Source organism: Monodelphis domestica, chromosome 2, assembly GCF_027887165.1.
Source record: "Monodelphis domestica isolate mMonDom1 chromosome 2, mMonDom1.pri, whole genome shotgun sequence".
In the NCBI taxonomy this organism is placed as follows: domain Eukaryota; kingdom Metazoa; phylum Chordata; class Mammalia; order Didelphimorphia; family Didelphidae; genus Monodelphis; species Monodelphis domestica.
Window position 1 is genome coordinate 114,923,646 of NC_077228.1, and position 16,656 is coordinate 114,940,301.

The 16,656-nt window shown below is 39.7% G+C and overlaps 1 long non-coding RNA gene across 1 annotated transcript; it reads right to left on the reverse strand.

The window, feature by feature from the left end:
* Positions 1 to 3,070: 3,070 nt before the first annotated feature.
* Positions 3,071 to 16,582, reverse strand: LOC103098234 (uncharacterized). Its single transcript, XR_001627876.2, has 4 exons — positions 16,479 to 16,582; positions 9,080 to 9,162; positions 7,386 to 7,462; positions 3,071 to 3,870 (listed from the first exon to the last, which is right to left on the reverse strand). It is a non-coding gene; the product is annotated as an uncharacterized LOC103098234 (long non-coding RNA).
* Positions 16,583 to 16,656: the final 74 nt, after the last annotated feature.

A 16,656-nucleotide genomic window follows, 5' to 3' on the forward strand; every position in this document is an offset into this window, starting at 1 on the left:
TTTTTGTGTGCATTTGTTTTAACCTAAGTCCTATTAACTTATTATAAATTTTTATAATACAGGATATTATATAGTTCCAGGTCCCCTGCTTAAGCCTTAGTCTGTGATTGACCTCAGGGGTCCCAATCAGAGTCCCCCAGGCAGTTTTACTACAGCTATTGTAAATAACCAGTACATCTCCCATAGTGGCAGAAATCAGAGATTCCATTCTCCTAGGAGTGGCTACAGTTGATAGGGCCCCAGACCTCAGCAGTCACATTCACCACTGCATGTTTCTTCCTCACACCTCCTCTCCTACTGCTGTAGTCTGGTAAAGGGCAGATTTCCCACCCATGTTCCTTGAACCATCAAATTCCCTCATTTGCTAGCAGAAAGGCTTGAACTCCTGTCCTCAGAGCCAGATACCCACAGACTGCACAGTGTCCACTCATTTAACCCTCAGCTGTGAGACAGCACGGATCTTCAGAAATGGGGCAGAAACAGACACAGCTGTTCCCAGGGCCCCACACCTAAGGATTCTGATGGTATCCTTGGGGATTCAGGCTCCAGGGCTCAACAAACAAAATGAGGTTGCCAATCCTTTCCCCAGAGGTGATCTTGCTGATTCCATTCTGTTTGCTCTTTTCCTGCCCCTAAAGCCTATAGCTGTGGCAAGAGAGTTAAGAAACCTTCTTCCCTAGTTTTCTCAGGATGTTCAATTTCACTGCCAACTCCTGTACTTTTTTCCTGCCACTTTTAGCTTTAATTCTATGGTATTATTTTTGGTTATTTGTAGTGAGTATTGGGATGGTGAAGAAGATACACATTCTACTCTGCTATCTCCCCACTTTGCATCCCCAACTTTATCATTCCACCAAAACGTCTCTCTCCAAAGTTTCTGATGATCTCTCAATTGTCAAATCAATGGCCTTTTATCAATGCTCAATACTTATTATTGGATGATTGACTTAGAAGTAGAAGGGTCTTTATATGTCAATCTCCCTCCTCTTCTTCCTTTGCTGATTAGGAAACAGAAGTCTGGAGGGGTCAATTGATTTGCCCAAGATGGCAGAGCTGTTAATTGAACCCTTTGACTATAAATTCACTAGTCTTTCATTTGTGCCATCATTTCCTACTTTACATTATTCTTCTCTGTGGACCTGCCATTATCATTCCAACATTTCAAAGTATATAAACTCCTTAAGGGAACTTTTCCCTCAGCTTTTTGACCACTTTCCTTTGCCCCAGGTCAGGAAAAGTACTGTGGTAGTTCACACTGTCTGGATGAGGTAGAAGTCATTAATTAATCCTTCCAATAATATGGGAAGCCCTAATATCTCCCTTAAGATCTGCCCTGCCCCTGAATCCTAGGACCTTTATCAACTGCCCTACTTCTGGGCCCTGAAGACCCCTGGGCAAAGTTCTATGATATGACTATGCACTCTAAAGACCCCCAAGCCTTTCCATATGACCTACTGAACCCTTTGGACTTCTGGTTCTTTGTATCAGTCCTGAAACGGAACTCACCTCTGTTCTGTTTCTGCCAGTTAGAGTATGAGCTATTTGAGAGCAAGGATTGTCTAGATTCATCTCTGTATTTCTAGTGCTTGTCAAAGTTCTTGACTCAGAGTAATTCCTTAAACACATTTTCATGTGTTCATTCATTTTAGGTATTAAGAGTGAAAGTTTCTCTTAATATGAGTCAACCTCAGATAATAATTGATTGTTAGTTTGTGAGACCATAGAAGACATCTAATCCAATATGGTTTTTTTTTATTTCACAAATGAAGAAATTTAGACCTGGAGAAATCACTTTTTAAGTGGTTTTTTTTTTACATGGGTAGCATTTCAACTCAGGGTATCTGATTTTAAATCAAGTACTCCATATCCATTACACCCAACCTGACTCCTTGGTAAAAATATTCTTATGAATTCAGTTCAAACGGGATTTCTGTGTCTAGGGGTTGAGGGTGTGGATCTATACACATTATAGAACATGAATTGCCAGCAGGCTTTCTGTTTACCTGCTGTTGCACAAGAAATCACCATCCTCCAGCAAGAAGAAATTTGCAAGCCGGTCACATCCATCACTAAAGAATGCACTAGATTTTGTGCTACTGTGGTGTTTGGTGGCTTGTTTTAATTAGGGAGCGGGAAATTGATCAGCCTTCCCCGACTGAGCATGGTTTCTGACTCGGGCTTGGATTTCCTTCACCACCATTTTCAGGATTAATTTCTACAATTCTGTAGCTGCATCAGCACTTACTGGCTGTGTTCACATGATGCCAAAACAGCAGGTCGATCCAGTCAATTCAGTCAAACATCCAGTCTGTTCAGTTAAAAGAAAAATCAGTCAAACCCATCAGTCAGTGCTTTCAAAGCAGTCAGTCCAGTTGCACCCTAGAGGCGGTCCCTCCAAAATTCTACTTCAAGAAGGAAATGGTTTAGAAGTGAAAGTAGTGTAGAGGCACTCCATCCAGCCATTACTTTATGGAGGCAAATGATTTCATTATCTCAACATCCCTCACATTCTTTATGACTTCTTCTACTGGCATTCTCCCTATTTACACAGTCATCTTTTCATATTCCATCCTACCCTTGTCCTATATCCAACCATGGGCAGCATAATTTTATTAAAATTTGACATTCTTTTTCATTCATATTTATAAATATTTGACATATACAAAATTTACTAGTTATTGATGCATGGATTATAGTCTTCTTCCTTGACACACTTCTCACTCAATCTAGTTTATGGTGTTAGAACCAAAGCCCTTAGTTTTTAAGATTCCAGTGCCTGGCACAAAGTAGGCACATAATAAATGTGTGTTGATTGACTGAAGATGGTATTGCATCAAAACATGACATTTTTTAAAATGCCACAGAAACCATTGTTTATCCTTAGTAAGGAACAGCCATGAAAATGGGAGAACTAGACTAGTAGAAAGGAATGTGACCAGTAAATATGATTATGAATTTACTGAGAAATAATCCCCTTAGCAATAAAACTACTGAGAAAATGTCTCTACATTTAATGAAATAAAGTCAAATAATGTACAATGTAGAAAACAGTATAATATATTTGGAAAATCACTAGGTTTAGCATTGGAAAATCATAGGACTTAGATTCAAGTGACTATTCTGTAATTTATTACCTGTTTGACTATAACCAAGTCACTTAACCTCATGGGCCTCAGTTCTTTGGTCTAGGTTATGAAGTTCTAAATCAATGATCCTATGAGGTTCCTTTGGATATGATGAAATAATCATTAAATGATTAAGGTAGATATTGTTGAGAACAATGATAGTTTTAACATCTTTATATTTTTACTTTAAGATTTCACATATTTTATCTGAGTTGCCCAAGAATTCTGTAAGGTAGGTTCTTATAGACATGGTTATCCCCAAATGAGATTCCTAATACTTAGAGGGATTAAGTAACGTGCTTAGTGTCACATAGGTATGACTTACTTAATCAAAAGAATATATTAATTACAAATTGTCAAGTACTGGATGAAACACTGGGGATAAGAAAAGGGAAATCATGATAGTCTCTGCTCAGAGGAAGCTCATACTCTAATTGGGGAAGACAACGCATAAAAGAAAGTTTAGCTTTAGGTTGTTAGGTAGAGAGGGCCAATACTTCTAAGGGGAAGATAAGAAGACTGAGGGGTCCTAAAAGTATATCAGAAGACTGTGCTGGAATTGGGGTGGTATAGAGTCAGGGCAGATGATAAAGTCTAGAGGACCTTAGAAGGCAGAGGCAGGACCTACAGAAGTAAGGTTTAGTGATCTTCCATTTCACCAGAAGGAACGGAGCTGATGCCTCCCATCTCATCCAAGCTGTTCAAGCAGCCAAGTAACCCCAGTGAGTCGTTGGTAGATCAGGACCTGAGGAAATGACAAAAGGAAGGTGAGGAAATAAGGATTTGAGGCAAGATTAGAATCCAGTTCTTTCTGACAGCTAGTTCACAGGTGGTGCTCATTAAATATTAGTTGATTTACTGATGCTTTCTTTTTTTTTTCCTTTCCAGCACAGTTCTTACTGTTAACTTCTGCTATCTCCTCTCCAGCTTCTAGTATTGATTTTCAGGAAATCCATGAAGTCCCTAGATAAGAGACACTACAGGAAGACAAACATCAGGCACAAAATAGCCAAAGGACATTTGCTCTTGGAATAATCTTAGAGTAGCTTCATTTGGTCAGATAAATGTTTTCGCTTTAATGGGAAAGCGGTGGACTCTTTCTACCCACGGACATTAGGACGCCAATCCTCAAATAATCGGAAATGCTTTTCAGGTAAAGCACAGGTCAGAGCTTGGAGAGTATGTCTTTTTTTAATTTTCTCTGCAGCGAGTGTCGTGTGATGTGTTCATAGTAATTCAGGGGCCCAGCTCTAGAAGAGTCTATCTCCCCCACCACTAGGCAAAGGGGGCATCTTAGAATGGGAGAGAATTTCATCCCTAATAGCTCTGTTCTAGTGGCCTGTTTCCAGGGTTCAAAGGACACTGTTTACCAGCTGCTTCTCAGTTTGTTATGCCTCTGGAGGAAATCTTCCTACCCCAAACTGCCTTTATTTTTCTTGACAACTGTGGTGTGTTTCTGCAAGGCAACACCGGTGTGTAACAGGCATGTAGGATTAGAAAGTGGGTAACAGGTAACACGATGGGCTGCCGCAGCTGTTCCTAACCATCAAAGTGCCAGCAAAATTAAAAATTAAAACATGAAAATCAGATCGTTTGAGGATTTTGCTTAAATTGGGCCCAAATTGCAAACAGATTTGCTTAGACAGCATGTGGGGGATGAGTAAGACACTAGCTCCCCAACAATCTCTGCTTGGCACTTTTTTATCTCTAAAAAGCTGATTTTAATATTCTATGCTCCTTGAAAAAAAAATAGGGTTGACATCTTGGAAAACATATTTTATTTTGTTTTTTAAATACAACCTTTTGCTTTTCCTGAATCTTCTTCCTTCCCACCTCTGCATAACTTAATCCCAACTCATCTGGCTTCCCTTGTTCCTTTCCATCCACTCTATCCCAGCATGGACCCCTTTGCTGGTGAGGACACACATTATCAAGAGCATGTTCCATGTTTTCTTTGCAACTCCTTGAATTTCCTCTACAATGTATAACTGTGGGTCTGGGTGAAGACAGGAATGAGAAGCTGAAAAGCAATATGGTTCCCAGTCATTACAGGTCTTTAAATAAAGACTGGAATGATCACTTGTCAAGAGTTGTGTGAAGAAAATTCCTTTCCAGGGATAGATTACACTAGAAGACTTTGGACATCTCTTTAAACTCTGAAATTCTACAATGTCAGGAAGACATATTTTATTATTATTAACTATTATAATTATGAAACTATTATAATCATTATCATCATCTTCATCATCATCATCATCATCATCATCATCATCATCATCATCATCATTTCTATGGTCAGAAGGCCCACAGAGCTTGAAAGTTTACACAGATAAACTGCTTCTACAACCATGACTGAAATTAAGCGTATGGTCTAATTGGGGTAAACAAAAATGATAGCCCCTCTCTCTCTCTTCTGCCTACTCCCCCTTCTCCTCCCTGTCTCTGTCTCTTCCTATTTGTGTCTGTCTGTCTTTCTCATTGCCCCAACACCTCCAAAAAGCAGCACTTGTGGCCCCAAAAGAAATTCTCAGGGCCCACATAACATGACTTTGTCCCTTTCATCTCTCCCAGTAGCCATAGGGCCTTGCCCATAGTAGGAGCTTATTAATTATTGGTGGAATAGAGTGAAGTTTTTCCTCTTCCCCTACATCTGAGGGAATTACAAAATTATTTTTCCATACTAGGTGGCATCCTAAATGATGTACTTTCCTGAAATGAGATGTGAAATAAACATAAAAACTCCTCCTGTCTAGAAGCACCTTAAACTTATTGCTCTACATGAAGTTAATAATTCCTGATGTTACTTCTTATTTTTTAAAATAATTTCTATCAAGAATAGTAAAGGTTTGCTTGTATGACACTGTTTTCTCAGGGTCTTCAGACACTAATTGGTTTGCATATGAAAGAGAAATCACAGTAATAATGCAAATTAGAACCAGAGATTATTAGAGCTACAAGGAATCTTCGCGATTAGCCAGCTTAACCTCCTCAATTTCTAAAAAAAGGGACACTTATGGAGGCCCAGACAAAAAAAAATGGTCATTTTCTGAGGTCACATATGACAGGATTCTTCCCTTAGTACCACAATTCAGATCATAAAACATCTCCTAACTCCTTCAATCTAGGATTCTTTGTTACTATTCTCATTACTTCTATTCATATTAATGAACAAATAGATATGTATCCTTATTCAAGTAATCATAATGAAGGCATATCTGTTAAGAAGCAGACTACATTTCCCATTAGATCTTGAGCCCCAGAGCTCAGGAGAGGAAGAAGGAAGGAGAGAGGGAGGAAAAGAAGGAAGGAAGAAAGGAAGGAAGGAAGGAAGGAAGAAAGGAAGGAAGGAAGGAAGGAAGGAAGGAAGGAAGGAAGGAAGGAAGGAAGGAAGGAAGGAAGGAAGGAAGGAAGGAAGCAAGGAAGCAAGGAAGGAATGGAGGGAGGGAGGGAGGGAGAGGGAGAGAAGGAGAAAGAGGAGAAGAAAAAGAACAAGAGAAGGAGTGATGGAAGGAGAGGAGAGAGGGAAATAAGAAGGGATGGAAAAAGGAGAGAGGGTAAGTAGGACAAAGAGAGAAGGAAAGGGGGTTAGTAAAGAAAGAAGGGGGAAAGAGGGAGGGAATGAAGGGGAAGAAAACAAGCATTTAATGAGTGCTTATTATGTGCTGGGCACTATTTTAAGTGTTTTACAAATATTACCTCATTTGATCTTTATAATATTCATGGAAGGTGGGTGCTATTTTTTATCGCGATTCTGAAGTTGAGGAAACAGGGGCAAACAGAAGTTAAATAACCTGCTTAGGGTCACATACCTAATAAGTATCTGAGGTCAGATTTGAATTTAGGTCTTCTACTCTAGGGGGATTTGGATGTAATAATATAATTATTATTATATTATCATTTATCAGGAAATTACCTGAGATAAATCAATATTATACAGCAGAGCAATGGGATTGTTAACCAATGGCCCATGACTCCAACTCTCCAACAATCATGGGGCTATGCCACTGAAGCCTGGAAAAAGAAGATGAAGCGATCGTGGCCTGACCCATCCCCAAAATCAAGGCACCATCATCATTAGGCAGAACTAAGCCATCAGTTCAAACCTTGCTTTCTATTACATCTAGTCATCCACCCTGGTTTTCTTGCCAGCTGGCCCTCTCTTACTCATTTTCCATCTCTTACTCTGGGTTCAGTAATTAACAAAACTACCACACTTTTTTTTCATGGAAAGGGAGCCATCTAGTCTATGGGTCTACTCACCATCTTTGAGATTCCGTAGTCACTTCTTTACTTGGTTACTACTCCATATATCTGTTGCTCCCTCTGTTACAATATATCTGCATGAAAGCAGGGATTTTTTAAAAATTTTGTATTTGCATCCTTTGTGTTTAGCACAGTCTGACATATGTCACTTATTTTTTTATCTTTTCATTTATTAAGTTTTGATGTAACACTTTCACCAGCTCAGAAAGCATACTGTAGAGTACTAAGGAGTGAAGGGAAGGGAGGGAGAAGAAAGAGACAGAGGCAAATAAAGACAAGGGCAGGGAAAAGAAGACACCGCCCCTCCCATAATGGCTACACTGTGGAGACCATGGTCTCTAGAGATAGGCCATAGATAGACCAAAGATAGGCCAAATGGGGATCCAGATACTACATAGGTAGTTTCCCAGCCTTTGTTTTAGTCATGCCTGGAACTTCAGCATACTTTTCTCATTTAGGTACCTGGAAGGACTTCTTTTACAGGCTAAACTGGTGGAAAAAATTGATAGGGACACTTATTCAAGAATGAATAATGAGAGCAATTTTCTATTGATATATCCTGAGATTCTGTCTTAAACTTATTCAAAAGTACAGTAGACTTTCCCAGGATGTATTAGATTTTCCTTTAGTGAAGATCTTTAGCAAAGTTTAGTTGGCCACTTGCTAATCATGATGAAAACTGAGAGAATTTTTAACCTGAGGTATTTGAATTTGTTGCTTTTTTAATACTTTGATCATTGTTTCAATATCATTTGAGTTTTTTTAGTCTTTTGGATTTATGCATTTAAAAAACACTATCCTGAGAATGGGGGTTGGGGGGGGAGGAATGAGTAGGGAGGTGGCTTCATCAGATTGTTACCAAAAGTGTCCATGGCATCAAGAAGGTTAAGGATCCCTAGTATAGAGGGAATCCTTGTCAATCTATTTCAATTGGATGACCTTTTAATTTTGAGATTCTGTGATTAAATATTTTACTGGTTCAATATTTTACTTGCTTATTATTTAGGTGAAAACTAAATTAGTTGATGGTAAAAGCTCCCAGATTTTTTTGTTATTCATTTTTCTCTTCAAGTCAGTAGAGCCACAATGAACTAAGGCAGATGATGAGTTAAATTATAAATTAAATATATGCCCAAGGTCTGAATGCCCTAATCTGTGTGCATCCACATGTAAGTTGTACATGGCCACATAACTTTAACAAATCAATGAACAAACATCATTTATTGCAGCAAGCAAGTCCTGCCAATATCCTGCAACAACCAACTAAAGTCCCAGGAAGTCAAAAAAAGGACAGAATCCATTAACAGCTCTGTTAAATCTCTCCATGACCTCTAGCAGTTAAACAGTCACTCAAAGACCTCAACAACTTGAAGAGCAAAGAATCTGTTTCTGGTCACTAGTTGATTTAGCCCCAAACCCTTTCTGCTCTGGGCCAAACAGATATAATCTGTTCTCTTTTCCCAGATAGGAACCTACTAGGATCTTCTTTTTTTTAGATCTATTCAGGGAGGGTAGATCCATCAAAACATGTTCAAGGATGAACCAATTAAAATTAGAGTTTGGGGTTTGGGGAGGGGAGGGAGATAAGAGAAGAGGGACAATACTGGATTAGAAAAGTAGCATCTTTAATTGATCTATTTGCTTATAGTATTTTCTAGAATGGCCTGGGATGTTTGTGATTATTTTCTTACCAGCTGGAGTCATTGATCCAAGTTTGAGTTTCAGGGACCCACTGAATCTTCGAAGGTGATAATGCATTACACTGTTGTGTGTGCTTCAAATGAACAGAATTAATATTTTTTAAAATCAGCATAAAATTCAGAAATATAGTGCCCCTGGAAATGATGCAAACTAGTTTGACTTGGCCCACATGTTGATAGAGACAAAGTGCCTAAAGAACCCTAAGGCACAGCCACTAAACACCAAAGAAATTGTCCTGACCTGAGTATACATTAGCTGGCTTACATCTATCCACAGGTACCAATGTTTTTTTTTTCTTAACTTACTTGTACAATGTATAATAACTTGTTTACTCTGTAGTATGAAGGAGTAGACCCTGTGGACCCAGAAATGGGTTACTCTGGATCCTCTGAAATCATGGTCAGGACTGGTCATCTCCTACGGATGCCACATGTGCTATCCAAGGATCAGGACAAAAGGCTGGCTCAAATGGTCTTGTCATATAAAACCACATGTGTTCTCTGTGTATCTTTAGTTTCAATAGTAAGAAGTTGAAATTAGGTTAAGTTCTCTTACTTAGATCTGTGTCTCTTTAGAAATCGAAAGTAAAGCACAGGACTAGGAAGTCTTAGATTAAAAGCTGATCTCAGACACACACTAGCTATGAGACTCTTGGTGGGCAAGGCACAATCTCTCTGAGTCCTCAGTTTCCTTATCTGCAAAATGAGGGGCTTGGACTTGATTGCCTTCAAGGCAAATAGTTAAGTGACTTGCCCAGGATTACATAGCTATTAAGTGTCTGGGGCTGGATTTGAACTCAAGTCTTCCTGACTTCAATCCTAGTGCTTTATCTACTGTGCCACCTAACTGCCATTAATCAATAATCTCCTATGGGGGAGATAGGGGGAGTAGGGGAGGGAAAGAATATGAATCATGTAACCCTGGGAAAATATTCTAAATTATTTAAATAAAATTTTTCAATTAAAAAATCAACAATCTCTTGTTATTAATCATTTCAGTTGTGTCTGACCCTTCATGATCTCATTTGACATTTTCTTGGCAAAGACACTGGAGTGGTTATAGTTTCCTTCTCCATCCCATTTTACAGATGAGAAACTGAGGCAAATAGAGTCACATGGATAATAAAGTGTCTGAGGTCAATTTTGACAGGAAGATGAGTCTTTCTAACCCCAGGTCTGGCACTCTATTCACTGTGCCACCTAGAAGCCTCATAGTTTATATTTACATAACATTTACACACATTACTATTTTCATAATTCTAGTTAGTATATGACAGAATCAAAATTAGATCCCAGATCTTCTCCACCCTCTCCATCCCCCAACCCAGTGCTTTTTTGTCCATTAAAGGACTTCTTTCTTCTGTCACACCCAAAGGATTCATAAGATTCTGGATGTGGGACTAGAAAGAACTCCAGAGGTCAGTTAGCCCCACTCCTTTATTTAAAAATAGAGTTAAAGCTCAGAAAGACTCAATCAATTTTTGAATATAATATGGATAGTAAGAAACAGAGCTGGGGTGCAAATCTAGGTTTTCCATTTCTAATTGCAAATACCTCTGAGATCTGGACCCCCCTGCAGATCCTTCTCCAGCACCCCCACTAATTCTACCTTATCCAATGACCTTTAGCCTCATGCTCCCTCCTGGTTTACCATTTATGTTGCTCCTTTAGAACACAGGCTACATAACAGGCTTAGCCTAGATTTTGAGAGAGAATTTGCTGAATGGACAGAGAGAAATCTCACCAGATTCATTTCATCTCTGCCCTGAGCAGACTTTATAAAGCAATAAAGACTGGATGTCTGAGGACTTAAAAGAAATGTGCTCGGTTACCATCATCAATTTATGAAATTCCCATAAGAAAGCCAGCATGTTACAAAACATACAGATTGTGTGGTTTTTGCCTCCAGAAGTTTAAATGGCAAAGAACAAAATGTTGAGAAATAGATAATTTTTTCTTTTCCCCTTTCTCTTTTTCTCTCCCAGCTTTAATTTTTTTCTTTTAGTTTTAAGTGGAGGAAGCAGGGGTGTGCTGACAACTGAATTTCCTGAAGAAGGTGAAATTGAAGGTGATGTTTTCTTGTTTGGGAAGGGCTGAAGCTGTTCTAAATTCTTCTTTTTCCTTATCCCTCTTCCTTATATACTCTGTGATCCAGTGACACCCACCTCCTTGCTGTTCCTTTCACAAGACACTCCATCTCCAAACTCCAGGCATTTTCCATGATTGTCCCCCATGCCTGGAAAACTCTTCTTCTTCTTGGTTTCTTTTATACTGTGAATAAAATCCCACCTTCTACAGGAAGTTTTTCCTGATTCCTCTTAACAAAGTACCTTCCCTCTGTTGATTATCTCTGTTTTATCCTGTATCGATCTTATTTGTATACACTAGTTTTTGAGTTGTCCCCCCTATTAAACTATGAGTTTCTTGAGGGCATGGAGTAGATTTTGTTTCTCTTTGTAGCCTCAGCACTTAGCACAATGCCTGGCACATAAAAACTTAGTGACTGACAGACTAACCCTGACCAACAAAATGGGAAACAAGAGAAGTGGAAAGAATGTTAGGGAGGAAGAACAAAGGCTAAGGGAAAAAATCTACCTGAATTAATATATGTACCACTGCCCTGGTTGTTTTACTCTTATTATCCCCCTGAAAACACTAAGCCTTTAGGTATCAAATGTAGGAATGCTATGAACCTTTAAGGATCATTTCAGCTATTCTGCTGTTTCCATGAGGATTGTGATTGGGAGTATTTGGGAACCAGCTTATACTGGCCCAAAAGGCCAACTTAAATTTTCAAGATAATCATTTACACAAAAATCACCAGTTAGAAATCAGGGCCTGATTTATTATTTAATTAATTGCCTGGATTTTTTTAAAAGTGTCAATAATGCAGATTACACTTAAATAAGTTGTGTGTACATCACTTTCCAAAAAGCTGATTGTTAAATATTTAAGAGTGCACCACTGTGTAAAACCCAGTTCTAAAAGACAGATGTCCATTCTGTTTGGTAAGATCTGTGGAGCAGAGAATTGCATATTCTCTGAATGAATGAATCTCTGATTCATCCATTCTACTGCTTACCTATTCTTTATATTCTCATCTATAACATGAGTAGACTGAACCAGTAATCACTAAAGTCCCTTCAGACTCTGATTGCATCAACCTATAACCATAACATGCTCTTCTTATGTCACCTGCTGAAATGTAAACCTGTACTTCTTGGACAACATGGAATATCATTGATCATCATTCTCTGTCCTGCTCAATTTATAAAACATTTCCTCATCCACCTCTTCTTCAACCAAATGGATTCCGATTCATTCTTTGTTCCTAGTTAAAAGCTCGAGACTTATTTGCTTCTCAAAACAAAGAGCTGGAAATCCTACAGAACAAACATCTCACACATTAGAGCAGCCACTAAGACTTACCAATAGCACCCACAGAGCTAAGATGATGTTCGCTAAACAAACAAGAAATCTCTGAAAGAGTGAAATCAATCATTCAATCAATAAGGATTGATTAAGCACCAGACACTATGCCAGGCACTGGGGATCCAAAGAATAAAACCATCCTTTCTCTCAAGAAGCTTATGTTCTTTGTAAAAGTACTGATCATTCAAGGAAGTATCAAACTTTATTCATTAACAATACTGTTTTGTATGCCAACCATGTGTGTGCCCAGTCCTATGGAGAATAAGAAAAAAGTATGAGATAGTGAGAAACAGTATAGTGGAGTGGACAAAACCCCAACCTTAGAGTGAAGAAGACCTGGGTTCAATTCCTATGTCTGCTGCACACTGACTCCTTGACTAATTGGTCCCAAGCAACTCTTAGACTTTAAATTACAGAGAAATTGCTGATCTACATGGGTGAGAAAGTTTTCCCACTAAAAGATCTCTATGCTGATGAACTTGTAGATCAGGGACACACATGCACACACACACACACACACACACATACACACACACACACACTCCTTGCTTTATAGGAGATTTATACTCTTGTTGACAGCCTATGAACAAAAATCAGTGATCCAAAGGAATCAGCAAAGTTAGGGCTGGAAGAGAATTTAGAATTCATCTGGAGCTCTTTTTTTACAAAAGAAGAAACTGAGGCCCCAGAGAAAAAAGTGACTTGGAACCCCAATGATAGTAACTAACAGAGCCAAAATCTGAACTTTTATTTAGTATTTTTGATTTTATAGTACACTGGGCTCCTATAAAAGAAACTGGTATCTATTCACCTTATGTATTTAAGTGAATAAGCAAAAGTCTCTTGTGGAGACCTATTTGAGTCCAAATTCAAAAGCCTGCCATCATTGTTGGCATTCATAAGAAATCATTCCTTGAATCATGGAGTCTTGGGCCTTAGCAAGGAGATTAACTAGATCCTGGGGAACCCAGAGACCTGTGCTTCCTAAATTTGGATAACTGCTATCCAAAATTCCTCCAGGAAAAAGATGGAACCTGTCATACATATCCTTGAAACCCAGACCTCAGAAACTAAAGAGATAAATTGCCTGGGGACCTGGGGAAGAATTGAGATTCTCTATGACATCAGGTTCTGAATATGATGAAGTTCAGAGAGAGTAGAATAGGAGAAAAGGGTCAGTCTACTTAAAGTTATAAGATCTAACTCAAAGTGATTTCCTCAGCTCCATACTCCTGCCCCAAGGTTTATGTATAAATCAACAATTTGTTCCCCCTCTAAAGGCTTATTGAGAAGTATTAGGGCCAGGTAAGGAATCAGGACTCTGCAGAGGTAGTGAGTTTCATTCCAAGAAGTTCTTTTTAAATTTGGAAAAAGTGGGATCAGGTTTCTTCCTTCCTTCCTTCATTCCTTTCTTCCTTCCTTTTCTCTCTCTTCCTTCTTTCTCTCTTTCTTCCTTCCTTCTCTCTCTCCCTTCTTTCTTTTTCATTCTTTCTTTCCTCCTTCCTTCCTTCCTTCCTTCCTTCCTTCCTTCCTTCCTTCCTTCCTTCCTTCCTTTCTTTCTTTCTTTCTTTCTTTCTTTCTTTCTTTCTTTCTTTCTTTCTTTCTTTCTTTCTTTCTTTCTTTCTTTCTTTCTTTCTTTCTTTCTTTCTTTCTTTCTTTCTTTCTTTCTTTCTTTCTTTCTTCTTTCTCTCTCTCTTTCTCTCTTTCTTCCTTTCTTTCTTCTTTCTCTCTCTCTTTCTCTCTTTCTCTCTTTCTTTCTTTCTTCCTTCCTGCCCTACCCTTCCCTTCCCTTCCCTTTCTTCCTGCTTTCTTTTTATTAAGTTAATATTTCAGCCTTGCATCTTGCTAAGTAGAAGCTCAGGCCAGGAAGTAAAAATACAAGCCCAAATCATTCTGAGCAGTGGCCTGCTGAACAACATATGCTCTTTTTGCTCAGTTCTCCCATAGAGTTAGTGTGCCCTTAGCAGAAGGATGTGGAAGGAGGTAGACCATAGCAAGAGCAACATCAAACTTCTGTGTTGCTCTGATGAGTTCCAGCCAGTAAAATCCTGTAACCACTGGGAATAGAAACAGATTGATTCAAGAATGATGCTCATTCATCTCTGATGATGACTCTAAATCAGACTGATTCAGGGATAAAAAAAAATAACCATATAATATCTCTATATTATATATGTACTATGTTACATGTTTTATATGTGTGTATATTTTTTCTTCTGTTTAAAATATACCATTTTGCTATTTATTCAAAGGACCGCTATGCTTTGTGACCTTAGAACACTGCCTAGATGAGCATTATCGCTTATTATCATTATTTATTCTCCTTGATTTCCCATGCTACCCACATACACACGCTCACAAAATCCTCCCCAGGTGAGAGGAAGGGGAATGTGCATGTGTGTTTTCTCTCCCTTATTAATCCCCTCAATGAATTTGGATTTGAATTTGAAAGCACTGCCCAAGGCAGGCAGCTGTGAGTTCAGGGAACGGGAGTGTGATGGGCACAGGGAGTTTGCGTTCCCTGTGCTAACTGAGCTCCGAGCGCCCTCTCGTGGTCAACTCGAGGACCTGAGGTCCCTAGAAGCCGCTGCCCACCCCATACAAATGGATTCTGCGTAGTTAAGCTGTCAAGTCTAATGTATTTATTTGACTCTCTGCTGTTAAAATGATTTCTCTACAGCACTGCAGTTATTTACGACCATTGTCAGGACAAGGCGATGAGAAGGCCACAACACAACAGCAACAACATCTGAAGGAAGGGTTCTGGGAGGGCTCGGCGGCTGGGGCTCCTTCGGCAAGAATGCAGCAGGGGTCTCCCGGATCCCACAGCCCAAGCCCCTCAATGAGATCCCCGCGAAGAGGCTCTGAGCCCTGGGAAGAGGGGAAGAGGAGCCACTCTCTCTTCTCTATCCCCGTGTTTGATCCTCCCTGAGGAGACTTCTTAGCTAGTATTTATTTACCACCTCAAGAGTTGACAAAGTGCTTTGCATCCCGTTTGATCCTCACAATGACCTTGGGAAGCAGGTGCTCTGATTATTCGGGTTTACAGAGGAGGAAACTGAGGCGGGCAGAGAGTTCAGTGATTTCCTCACGGTCCCAAAGCTATTCAGTGTCCGAGGCAGGATTCGAAAGGGTCTTCCTGACCATAAATCCAAACCTCTCTCCATTCCATTATTCAACCACCATTATTACCTAGCGGAGGAAGTCTTCCCCTGTCCGGGGTCCTCTCCTGGATTGAGGGAGGCAAGTGTGTCTCATCTAGAAAGAATGATAAACTTCCTAGGAGTCAGGAACCAGGAGTTCTAGCCTGGGCTCTGGGTTGCCTCGGAGATTACCATCTTCCACCTACTCCATAAGTATTTTGTAGTAAATATTTGCTTTCTTCCTACCTACATATGTACAAGCATAATTATTTGTATATTTTCTCCCCCAATAGGGCAAAAGCTACTTGAGGATGGGCCGGGTGATTTTGTCCTCCGTATTTTCAGGATTCAGCACAATGCGTGGCACATTGTAAGGGGACAGTGATAGGTATGTAATATTTATTGGGAAAGGAAATAGGATTGGAAAAATGGGGATTTGGGGAGGTTTGTAGCAGGGTATGTAGGAGAGAGGGGAGAGAGGGTATATTGCTTGGTGAGGCAAGGGAGGGAGATGCCCCCTGCTGAGAAGAAATAGCAGGGGTCCGATAAGGTCTTTTATTGCCTTGATGACTGAACTGATTTTCAGCTCCCTCTGTGACCAGAAATGATAGTCCACCTATCTGACTGCATATTCAAATAATATAAAGTTTAATAACTAGTTGGGATTGGAGTTTTTTTTTAGCTTCAGACCTGAGGCCAGGCCCCAGAGACTGGCAGAAGGTTCTCCCACTCCCATCCACTCTATATCAGTCCAGTTTTGTCTTTCTTTTTAGAATCTTAACAGTAGACAGAAAGCAAACAAGAACAGATCTGACCTTCAGAAGCCTGTGTCTTCCAGCTGAACCAAGAAGAACATGCCACTCCAGACTGGGCTGAACACGCTCCTCTCTCCTCCAACATCCGGAAGCCAGTCTCACATGGCAGGAAGGAAGTGCTAGTCACAAGACCCAACTGCCACTCCCAGTTGGGCCCTTCCCCCACAAACTGTCAGTC